Raw genomic sequence first — 13,292 nt, forward strand, 5'->3', positions numbered from 1 at the left:
TGTTGCTACAGTTCTCTGACGTAGCTACAGTGCCAAACTGTATTTTTAGCTACTGTTCATATGGTTGCTGTATACCTTTTACTGTTTACCGTGGTACTGTAGCAGACCATCTGATCCGTCGGTTCCAGATCGGACGTCCAAAATTGATTGGACTGCTCTCTGACGTAACGTCAGGGGATCCCATTCGCTCGACGCCCGACCACCACGCAACGCCTGCTCTACCCCTCCGGCCGCACCGCCGCGCTACGCCCCGCTTGGGACCTCCACGTGGACCAGCCCTCCGTGGGGGACGAGGCTGTGCTCACCATATTCGGGCCGGACGCCCCCGCCACGGCGGTGAGGGCCTGGGAGCGCGTGGTGGGCCACAAGGTCGGGGCGACGAGGCGGGGGAGGAGGAAGGGAGGTGTCGGGCGCCGTGGGACGATGGCCGCCTCGCGAGTCCGCCGACCACTGGAATCCTCTCAATCCTCCGCTCCCGCCGCGGCCCGCCCGGGGCTCCTCGCACAGCACCTCCCTCGCTTCGCCGTTGCCCTCCCTCCTCTGAGCCTCGGCGCCGACTTTGGGCTACGCGGCCGCCTTGTCCCGCAGCGCCAGGATGTTGCGGAGGAAGTCGTTGGTCTGCCCCTCCCCGATCTCCGCCGTGTCGACGTCGGCGAGGCGGCGGGGTCCTCGAGGACCTCATGGAGGAGGCGCAGGCGCGCGGCATGGTCCTCACCGAAGAGAGTGACCAGCTGTCGCAGCACCCGCAGCTGTCGGATGACCTCCCGGATCTCGACACGCCGCCGTGGTGGTACGCCAAGGCAGACGCGAAATAGCACGACGACGACGGCATTGCCACCGCGGCCCTGTCCCTCACCATGGCCCTCTCCAGCATCCTTACCAGCTCAGCTGCCGTAGCGTCCCTGGAGCTGGATGCCGGTTGCTGCAGCAGATGCAGGGGAGGCAGTAACTTGGGGCCGGCCGGCTGCTGGGGGACCGTCTTCGGCTGAGAAGGGGCGTTTCGAGGCCACCATCGGTGTCTGTACAGTGACGGGTTCGGAAGAGCGGAAGAAGAAGAGCCCGTACCGCAATACTTCGGCAAAGGCGCCGCCTTGCCGTCGCCGTCATCTCGAGGCTTCAGCACGGCGAGCACTCTGGCAACGACCATGTGCTCCTTCTCCTCGCCGGTTCCGCCAGCGCCCGGATCCTTGCGCGCCTCTGGCACTGCAAGAATGAGGTGATGACCTGCCTCCTTTGCTCTGTGTTGCTGTCAACGTGAGATATTGAGATTGTGCCTTACTGCCCTACGCTCGCTAGCTATTCGACGAAATGACTACTCCATGGAGCGCCGGTGATAGTGGGTGACGCCCTCGTGTTTGCAGTCATGCTAGAGCATTTCTATCTGTATGAAATATGATGAGAAGCTTGTCATCTTTGAGCCTCCAGAATGCTGGTGAAAATTGAGGATATGTTGGTGCCTTGCAGATTTTGAGTTTAGAAAATAAAACCTTAACCAATGTAGTCTGCTTTAGTACTGGTTCTAAAAAAAGAGTTTGCAAATCTTGAAGCAAAAATAATATAAGCTTGTATTTGCCACTAACAGGTCCCAAATCTTCCTTTCGCCACTGAAAATTTCCACATTCATTTGTGACACTCTGTAAAAGTGTTGTAGCTTGTTTTGTTTTTTTTTTCTACTTTTTTCACCACCATTTGTTATCTACAAGTCAAATTAGTAGGACTATAATCAAATTAGCGCACGCCACCCTCCACAAAATTTTAACCATTCTAACCTAATTCTATCAGTCAGATTTTTTTTTTTGGCAAAATGAGATCTATCCTTAATAACCCAAACAAAATTCCCTCCTGTAGCCGCCGGGGTTGAAGTTAGCTTGTCTCATTGTCATCAGAATGTTCGTATGCTGTTGAATTACAGATGCCTTCTTTTCTAAAAGGAACAGAAATCTTCAAATGCTTAAAGCATGCTCTGAGATTTTAAGATGATATTATTTTTGAAAATGAATTTCTTTCATTGTTGTATATAATTTATTGCAGCATAAAGATATGAAATCACCTACGTGTGAGAAATTTCCAGTTTTATGATCCTTGTCTCGGTTTCATGGTTTTAGGGGATTAAACTTTTTAGTGGAAAAAGCATGCAAGTGTGTGAATGTTTTATCTCTTTTGAATTCACCCTGTTGCTTTATATTTACATACCCACACTCACCACATTTAAGCTCATCATGCCTCTGGCTGTTGTCAATCAGCCAGTGTTGACTAAGATAGTAACCAAGTTTGGATTTGCTGGTGGTTCTAATTACGGGATTGGCATCAATACTCCACTTCAAGAAGAGTTTACTAATCTCACGTAGTTAATCAATGACAATGACCAAATCTGTACTAACTACTAATTAATTCAATTTGACAAGATTATTTTCTATGGTCTGAAACCCATGGCGCCATTTGGCACCAGATATCCGGAGGTGTGGAAAGAGCTGCTGTGATAAGCGGAAAAACCATCAAAAAATGACGATTGCTCGTGAAAGTTTCCACAGAAAGACCCCTTGGTTCTGGCAAACAGATCACAATTAGAGCACACCGATGGAATGAACAAAATACAAACAGTTAACATAATATAGTCATAGATCTTAGGTTGTAACTTGATCATTAGCGAATTTGTTGGTGTTGCACTTGCACCCACAAAGTATGGAAAGTGCCAAACATTGGGAACTACCCAGGGAGGAGTTAGGATCAGGAACAAGGAGAAGCAACAAGACTGTCTTTATTGGTGGTTTGTAAGGATCAGTTGTTGGTCTTCATCGGTGAAGAAAGAGAACAATGCTGAATAGAGGGAAGGAGGGATGATTTAAGTGTGTGAAATCTAACTAATAATACATATTTGCCCATCACTTCTGCTTTAAGATTGGTATTTTTTCTCAAAGAGGAGTACTGAAGAAAACTCTCCTGATTATTTGTTGCGATGATACATAATATTTACTAAAATGAGTTGCATTTGTTATATGCCTGACACCATAGTGTAATACTTCAAGTAATGAATTCGCATCACCCCCTCCTTTCTACACAATCTGAATCCATTCTCTATTTTGCATAAATTACACAGATATAACTTGAACTGTGTTTTAACATTGTATACATCCTTAGGTTTGTTGCAAATAAGTACCATGCGCTTCATGTATCTCTAAATTTATTGAATTTCTTAAACAATCAGGTTCTGTTACTTTATTCTAGCAGTTTATTAAGCAGGTGCATTGTTGATTCAGAACTGGAACGGAGGTGATATCCTATATTAACTATTATGATTTAGTAATTGTATGTGGTTTCTGCTTCGTGATTATTTATATAACTTTTGGTGTTCTATGTGTTATTAACATTTCTAGAGTTACTTGAAGCTGCTTTTCAGCAAGTTGGGACGAAGCAATGCTGCAAATATGCAATGGTACCATAAGTAGTATATGGCTCAACCCCGGTGCAACTTCGCCAAATTATTAAATTTACTCTTCAGCTAAACTTCAGACCTGGTGGGTGTTGATGGTGGCAGGGAGAGTTGCATATGAAGGATGAAGGATAAGAGAAAACAATCGGCAGTTAAGCTAGAAGGCAGATAGTTAGCAGCATCTTACGCCGTGGCTTGAAAAAAAAAAAACAACCCTGACATGTATGTGTATTTCCTGTAATTCTCACTTAGGGCATGATCAGCCCCAAATCATTTAATGGAGTTCAGTTCAAACCATTTATCCTTCTGTTAGCTATTTGGGTTTGATTCTGATCATTATCTGGCCAATTAGACACACGATGATCATGTAGAAAGTACCCATTTTATGACACAGACTTCAAAAAGGATAGCCTATGACACTATCACTTGACTGAGCTGTCTCTTATTTGAATTATTAAGTGCAGCAATCGTAACCCAGTTTCAGTATTTAAAAGGTACTAATTATTTACAATATGTGATTTATCATGCTTTGTTCAATAACTAACCATTATCAGCGACCGAGCCTATCAGGCGTCACAACGTGGCGCCATCTTTCTAGTCTCTATAACCAAATCCTGGACGGATTTCTCATCCCACGTGATTCCACGTTAGCTGTTTGTCTGGCGCCATCCGATCCAAGAGCGAGTGCATATGTACCGTCGGATCATGGCATATGCGCGAGCCATCTTCGCGATTCATTTAGAACCACATAGCGCTGCTGGCCAAAATCCGACGTGCCCAAGCTCAGATCCAATAGCCCCGAGCCCAGGGAAGCAAGGAAGGAGGTCGTCCGCCACCACTCCAACCGATTCCCGAGCGGACCTCGCCGTTTCCCAGCTAGATTTGGGCGTGCCATCCCTTTCTTCACCAAGTCCGGCCATCACCTCTGCCACCGCACCGTTGACCAGTACCACCTGAGCCTCTCCCTCTCAAATCACAGCACGGTGAGCACACCCAGGGTTCCCATATGCTTAGGCACGCGTTTTTCACCTTCCTCTGCGTTGCCGGCGCGGGCTTCACCGGTGACCGAGCCATCGATGCCTCCCCGCATGTCGCCAACTGCCTCCCGAACGTCGCTGTCGGCCGCTAATGCCTCAAATGGGTTCCCTATCGCGTTCTTGACCTTCTTCCGTAGATCCCGGGCCGAATCCCGGCCAGAATCGCCGACGGCGATGGCTCTGGCGAGCTCCCACAGCGGTCGGCATGAGCTCGGTACTGTGCAGCCATGGCCATTGGCCAAGTTGACTGTGGTCAACAAGGCCGGCCCCACTTTCATCCCTCTGGCTTGATTCCGCCCAGTGTAAAAAGTTGTACATAGATTTATTTAATTCGGTTTAAACAGTAAAATACGAAAATGATTATTGTACAACTATTAAATAGGCTGGAACTTTTTACAATGCGTAGTAAATTGAATATTGCTCTAAAAATTATGAAATAAAACTTTGTTAGCTTTCTATGAACATGCTCTACAAAATAAAAATGCTAACACTCATGACAATTTTCGGTCGCCATCCGATGGGAGCCGGCGATGACAGAGGGCCGTCCGATCCTTCAGAAGCCAGCGTCGTGCAGTAGAGCTCTTATTCGGGTGAGTTCGCTATCCACGATCGGACGACACGAATAGTGGAGAAAAAAAATCTAGAGACCGCCGCCACCGCCACCCCCGTGGCATCCGCCTCCTCTGCACCCCGTGTCACCCAGCTCTCCTTGGCCACGGCCACCTCCGCCTCCTCCCAGCTAGAGCCGCGGCCGGAGCCTCCACCCGAATCAGCAGATACAAAGATAAGGGAAAGGAAGAAGAGGGGAGAAAAAGAAAAAAAAAATAGCTCAGCGATTGCTTCCACTTCGTGAACAAGAGGCAAGTTCCATCAGTCTCTTTCTCCTTTTGAACTTGCCTTTCAATTGCGATGGTTCAGCGCCGTGCAACTGGTCGGCCAGCGATAAGGACGGCGGATACAGCACGCCATGGAGGAGATCAGCAGGGCCTCCGGTTCCGTCGGCCTCTCCTACGGCGCCCATTCCAACCTCTGCATCAACCAGCTGGTACTATAATACTACTACTTTGATTATCAACATGATGCCATCGCAATCCCCCCTGATAGACATTGTAATGTGTATATATGCTGTTTCTGTGCAGGTCCGTCATGGCAGCCCTGCATAAAAGCACTAGTATTTACCCAAGGTGCTGTGCTTTCCCAGATTGTTAACATTGTCTCTATCAGACACAAATGTCATGTGATACATGTGCTCGGTAGTATTCCAAATGTTTTGGATGATGATGGATTTTGTTAATGTGTTTTCCCTGTTCTCTAAAGCTGATCAGTGGGGAGCATGTCGGGGCGTTGGCGATGAGCGAACCCAACTGTAAATGTTTGTTAAGCCCTTCATGAACACATCGCCATAGCGCATCATGATATTGTGCAAAGTATCAGTCCACCATTGTTTCGAACTTCATGTTGCTATATTTCATATCTTCTTTTTATCTAAGCATGTAATTTATTAAACACACATTTTAATATCTACTACTACTTACAATATGTAATTTATTGTGTTTCTTTCAATAATTAACTATTAATAGCGACGGGGCTAAGTTACCTTTATAAGTTTATGAAAAATTGCTACTGTTACTGTTGAGTTATGTTTTTCTGCGTCACCTGCACTATTCTGCTGTCCAAGACAAAATTAAACAAGTAAATATCTGTATAATTCATGGTAAACTCTCATCATCTTCATCTCATGCAAATCTTTTTTATCAGGATTGTGCAGGAGCAATTCTCTTTGCTACTGAAAGGGCAACCCAAGTTGCACTTCAGGTAAAAACCTCTGTCGTTGACTTTGCAAATTTGCATTTGTATTATCACAGAACACTCTGTCCTCCTATGACAAATAGCGCTGGTCATCTCCGTCAGCTACTCGCAAGGCGCACCAATGGGCACGCCAGTATTTTAGTGAGCATCGAATCTCGTCACCGCCCGCTCGCTCACCTCCGGCGACCCCGCGTTAGGTCAACACCACCAGAGACTGCTAGGTCCTTCCTCTCACTGTGCCATCTGATCTCCGTCGCGCACTGTCCTGTATGGGCAAGGCGGTGCGCAGCAGAAGCAGACCGGGGGGTGGGGGATGGGTGGACTCATGCTAAGGACGGAGGAGGGGAAGAATTGCGGTAGCTTTTCGACTTCATCCGCTACTTTTCAGGTCAAAATGCTTGATCCCTGAGGTATATAGGACCACAAGTTTATTGCCTATATTACCAATAGAGGCAACTAAAATACTTTTCGGATGATAGTCTTTGTCTATTTTATTTTTTCTTTCTTTTTGGGTAATTTGCTTTTCTACTACAACTATTGATTGATTGTAATGTGCGTTTGAACAGAATCGGTATTAACAGCGGTGATTATTGGTTTGAATACATGGGTTCAGGGAGAAAAATGTAGTGGGACAAATCGTTGTACCAATAGAGGCAAGAGGCGCGCCGGATATGGCAATAGGAAGTTATGTTGGAAAAAACGTGATAAATTTTAAGTTTGGATTTTTTTCAGGAGAAAATCTGCACATAATAAAATAGATGCATACACTAGAACCAGCATGTCTATTAAGTACTTCAGATTAATTCTCATGTGTATAAGTTGCGCGCATAACTTACTTGTTGGGTTGATGAAGGCTAGCTTCCACGAGAGCGATCTGATCGGAGGTGTCGTGGAACATAGTCGAAATTGGCGATGTCGAGGAAGTAGTCGCAGTAGATATCGACGATTCGCACCAAGATGTAGAGATGGTCGATGGAGAAGAAGTAGATGTGGTAGGTCACAGTCGACATAGCAGACACCGAACAGTCATACTGAGCACTGCCCAAAATCTGATTGCTGCCCCGTGCAAGTCTCTACGTGGCACCGATTTAAGATATCCCGCTCTCCTCCTCCTTGGTGCACGCCAAGAAAGAATATGACAAGGCTTAGCAACGAACAAAACAGTGCAACTGGCGCAAGATGGAAGAGGATTGGGGAAATGAGGAGGCGAAAAATCAATCAGCCTGAACCAAGACGTCTCCTGGTTCTCAAATAGCCATAAAATGGCAGTTTCATTCACAAATTGCAATTGATGCCAATCAATCCAGGCGTTTCAATCTCATTAAATTGGTAGAAGAAATGACCATATTTATCCCAGATTTCAAATGTCAGTTTTAATCCCATTAAAATAGAACCATCACATTAAAATGGGAAAAATATAATTGCACAACCGGCTGCCATTTGTACACACATGCGCAAGTCACAAGTCACGCGGTTTTTCACACGAAAATACGCAAAATGCCCGCACCTGCGTGCGCGCTTGTGTGGATAGCCAAAGTCTCTCTCTCTCCCATGATTTTACATTTTAGACAAGAGAGCGAGAGTCAGCTATTTAAGCATATATATCCAACTCTCCTTGAACTAGCAATACAGGACTAATTGTGCATGCTTTGGAATTTCATAAACAACGGTGAGAATAGGAACGCAAGCGGCAGGCTGAGTACTTTAAAAGGCGGGATGAGGCACGCTGCCACCGAGAGGAGGAATTAAAGAGCCAGGAGAACGAACATCAAATGCGTGAGGAAATACTTCGGAGCCATCAGGCTCTCCTGTAGCACCAAGAAGAGAAGGAGCGCGAAGCGACGCGTGCGAGAAGGGGGAAATATCCCCGCTCCATGTAGTAGATTACACTACTACAGAAAAGATCATCACTGCAGGTTCACATACGTCATTACTGCCGGTTTATCACTACCGGCTACAGAACCGGTTGTGACTGTACATATCACTGCCGATCATGTAATGGACCGGCAGTGATAACCCCCACCGCCCACCCAGTACAGCTATTGTCAGCAATAGCATATTCAGAAAATAGCACATATGCATATACAATTCATCACATATATCTCAACAGATTTCATTCACAAATCACATATATACATACACAATTAACATGTCATTCACAAATGTTTTTGGTTGGACATTTCATTCACAAATCGCATCACGATTAATATGTCAAATCATATTTCATTCATGAATAACTCTTAAACTCACAATTTATTTCAGAAATCTCACGGTTCACTTGAAACATTCGTGCAAGGGTTTTAAACAAATAAGTAGTTCAACCTTTCTTGGTACCCAAAGTTGTCGAACTCGGCAAGTCCCAAGTGCTCAACGAAGGAAGCGTTTTATATGCCGGCTCATAAAACTCGCCTTTTGGACTTATCACTTCATCATTGATGAACTCGATAAGTTGTTCTTGAACACATGTAGAAACTAAGAAGCTCGCATTAATATGTATTTTCATACCTCTTCATTATCTTGGAGCACCATGTCACCGGTGAATGTGTGCATGAACTCACATACACTGAAAAAAGATATGAAACATTAGCGACATGCAACTAGTCATTTAGTAGGAATTTGAAACATGAATATTATGTACGTACCGGAAAGTTGGTTCGAACAGTGAAGCTCTTCTGGTATGGACGGAATCGAACATTGTCCTTACAGTATCGTGTGAATGCCCCGTGCATGATTATGAATAGTATTACTAGACTTTGATTTAATAGAATGGAAGATTACTAGAGCGAATAACGAAAGTATCAACTTAACCTGTTTAGCAAGTCTATTATAGGTTGAAATTGTGTTTGTGGTCTCCTTTGTGTGTCAAATACAACGATATTGCTTATGTCGGGCTGGATGACAAGGTGGATCCAGTGATACCTGAAAGACTAATATATAATACATATTATATATATATATATACATATATACACACATATATAAATATATATACATATATACACATATATATTAGTCCTAACATCAGGTTGCGCATAAAATAGTAGAATGAGCATGTAAGGAAACACATACATAAAGTTGTAGGGTAGAAGTATGTATGTCTTGTATTGTAGCTTGAGCATAGCCTTCCACGCATAGATCTCAGTTTCATGTGGTTTAACTCTGACAAGCTTTTCGTTGATAAGTGCTGGGTAGAGGAATCCTACTTTGTCAATGCACTCTTTTCTTCATTTCTGTATCTCCATTCTACATAAGAAATAAGTTAGATATGCAATTAAATGATAGAAAAATGTAAATCTAAGACACTTACAGTGTCCAGCAACTAAAGATAGACTGGTCGAGGGTGTCTAGCTGGTAAATGTTGTAAAGTTCCTTGAATTCTAGCCATAATACGTTGGGCCCACTGTGGAAATTTTCATCTTTGTACCTGGCGGTGATCATTTATTTGCCCTTTTTCATCTCCGTCATGTACCACTGATGGAATTTCCACATTTGATAGGATAGGTTGACCATCACATCTGGTTTGACTAGTGGTTTGCCAAACTCAAAGTGCCATCTAAGCTCTGGAAAGGCAATGTTGTCATCCCGGCCAAGAATTTGGTCTGGTGTAAGTGTGGTTTCAAAAACAAACTATTTTATCAAGGCTTTCTTCAGGTAAGGCTTCTCTTTGATGCGCTCGTAGTCTGATTTCAGCTTTGGATCTGACGCTCCCGTCTATTTCTGTTTCGCCATGGATATGAAAGACTTCTGCGCTGCAGGATTGACTGGATCCTTTATCTTAGGCTGAGCTGGCTTGAAGTGTGCAGTTACACTGGCGTTAATTGTCCGCCTTAATTCCTCAGGAGTTAGTTCTGACGGTTGAGGAGGTTCCGACATTTGAGGTGGCAGCGACTTCTTAGATGAAAGCGATTTCTGAGATAAAATTGACTTGTTAGACATTTCATGTGCTGGCGGCGGAGGACTCGGACCTCTTGATGGTGCAGGTGTTGGCGGTGGAGGACTCGGACCTCTTGATGGTGCAGGTGCTGGCGGTAGAGGACTCGGACCTCTTGATGGTGCAAGTGCTGGTGACGGAGGACTCGAACCTCTTGTTGGAGCAGGTGGTGCCGGCGGAGCAGTTGGAGATCTTCTGCCTGGAGGCGACTCAAGGGTCGAAGATCTTCTGGGAGAAGGGAGGTGTCCATGTGACTCCATCTCCTCTTCTTCATCGCCTGTGTCTTCGCCAAACAATATGCAATGTTTGTGCCACAGGACAAAATTACCAATGTTTGCTCCCAGTTTCTTCTGCCTTGTCTCTCTGGCAATATCCATGTCCATTTTGCGGTACCAGGGTAGTACAGAATCCACTTGGAACTTTACGTATCCCGGTGGTATCGGGCGATTGTTGAACTGAACCCCAGCTTGCACGGGCCAAGCCAAGCCCAAAGCCACCTTGGTGGTAACGTTCGCAGTGGGCATGGCAAGTTTGCACTCTTTGGTGTCTTTGATATTGTCCATGGGATAACGACATAAGTCATCTTTAGGAATGCCCATGGACGTGCAGTTACTCCGACGAGCACTAGGGCTGTGGAGAATAGCAGCATTGTCTTGTAATTGCTGTTGGCCGATGGCTTCTTGTACGGCTTGCCGTATTTTAGCATCTGTCATTTGTCTCTCTTGTTGTAGTTTTATCGTACAAGAGCCAAGACATCTTGCATTTCTTGTTTACTTCTCTTCCGACTCCTATAACTCTTGGAGTCTTTTTGGAAGGAGTTTTTCCAAGGCCTCAAACCTTATCCTTGTGTACGACCAGGGTGCTCCTTGTTTCCTAGTGCTAAGGTTAGCTTGTCCTTCTCTCTATCTGCCTTAAAAGAGCCTTGAGAACTCTGGGCGTGGGCATCCACGATACTTTGTGTCGCCTCTTGATCTTTTTCGTTTCTGAAGCATAGTTGGCCTTCATCTGAAAGAGTCACCCCCTCGTGTACAAATAGTGTTTAGCTCGTGGAATCCACTAAGCCATGACAAGTGTAACACTACTTTGGGTTAGTTCTTCTTCCTTCTTCTCCCAGTCGGGTAATTTCTTCACGTAGCCGCGCGTGCCTAGTATATGATGGTAAATGTTCTTTACGGAGTTGACCTTGTTTGCCTCACATTGCTTAATTGATTCCTCCAACTGCTTGTACTGCACGAACTCATTCCAATACTATTGTATCTTAGGGCAAATGTTAAAATCTTGTGCTCGGTTGTTCCTCACAAAATGTCTGTACAACATACCTTTGAAATTATTAAACGAGTTGGCCATTATAGTTCAATGAACAGGCCTTCACTCGCTCAAGGTTGCACCCTTCAGGGAATTCAAACTTATCTGTCAACTTCTCCCAAAAAAGATTCTTGATGTCATTGGGAATGACCCACTGGTCATTTGTGCAGCCTCTCCAACTTCTATAGATGATTGGGACATGATCCCTGATAAGAACCCTGCATGTTGTCTTGTACGGCCCCAATACATGCGAAGGCTTCTGTCGGTGACACAGGAACCAAGGGTCGCCGAGTCCCGAGGCCAGAATAGCAGAGTGCCACGTGGCGCCCTCCCTCGGGGGATATCTCCCTGAGGTCTGAGAAGACCAAGTTCTGAGAGAGGGTGCTCGGGGCCATGAACAGTGGTCCCCGAGTACCTGAGTTCCCCGATGACCCGAGAAGATCAAGTGCTAGGAAGAGGGTGCTCGGGACTGCGAGCAGTGGTCCCCGAGCACCCAAGTCCCCCGACGACAAGAAAAGCTAAGTTCCAGGAGAGAGTGCTCGGGGTCGCGAACAGTGGCCCCTGTGCACTTGGTTCCCCGACGACCCAAACAGTCAGTTTCGGGAGAGAGTGCTCGGGGCCGTGAACAGTGGCCCCCGAGCACTCGGTTCCCCGAGGACCCGAACAGTCAGTTCCGAGAGAGAGTGCTCGGGGCTATGAACAGTGGCCCCCCGAGCACTCGGTTCCCCGAGGACCAAGAGAGGGCATTTCCAGGAGAGAGTGCTCGGGGCTGCGAACAGTAGCCTCCAAGCACTCACAGTTCCCCGAAGGCCTGAGAAGTCCTTCGCCGGTGGTCCCCACAGAGGCCCAGCGGTGAGGTGTCAACTGGTGAGAGGCCCGATGCTGCATTTAAAGAGGGCGCGTGGCCAGTCACTTCCAATTGCTCCCCCCACGCTTGCTGTCAGTCCCTGCCACGGCCTGACAGGGGGGGCGTGGGGATATTTAATGCATAGGTCCCATCGCACGTCATCCGGCGCGCCTCCGGATAATGTCGCAGAGCTTGAGGCACCCCTCCTACCGCCTTGCTGTGTCAGACCTGCTCTAACCGGGCGGGTACACTGGGCTGCTCGGTGGCTGCCCGGTGGGCCCTCCCTGCGGCGCCCGTTGAAAAGCGGCATGATGACGAACAAGACCGGACGGGGGTGCATTTTCAACCCTCCCCGTCACCTCGCGCAGCAGCCCATGATGGTTGCTTTCCATTTATGGTGCCTTGGAACTCGCGCCATCCTTTCTGGGCACGCTACCGCCCCAGCGGGTATATAAGCGGGGCGGGCTCCCCAGAGAAGGAGGGATCAGTTGAGTTGAGATCAAAACAAAACCGAAGCACGGAACACATCGACGAGTCTCGAAGAACAAGAAGCATGAAGTTCTAGACTTAGACAAATATTCTTGTAACCCAGCAGATCCTCAGAGAGACATTCTCATAGCATTTATGGCATACACACAGGAGTAGGGTGTTACGCTCCCAACGGCCCGAACCTGTCTAAAAATCCCCTGAGCATTTACTCCTTCCTGCATCCGATCATCCCACCTCCACCTGCATCTCATTTACTCCCATTTATTTCATCTACGAAGCGGATTCAGAATCATCCCCCCGGCCGAATCTTAAAGGGGGTCCCTCCGAATCCCCGCTTGAGGAGTTCACCCTCTGATAGCTGGTGCGCCAGATAGCTGGCCGAAAGCTCCCGTGCCACCTCCCACCGTGGCGCAACCAAGGCCGGTCCATCCTCAGGTGGCGGCT

This window comes from Phragmites australis, chromosome 12 (genome assembly GCF_958298935.1).
Source record: "Phragmites australis chromosome 12, lpPhrAust1.1, whole genome shotgun sequence".
NCBI lineage: Eukaryota > Viridiplantae > Streptophyta > Magnoliopsida > Poales > Poaceae > Phragmites > Phragmites australis.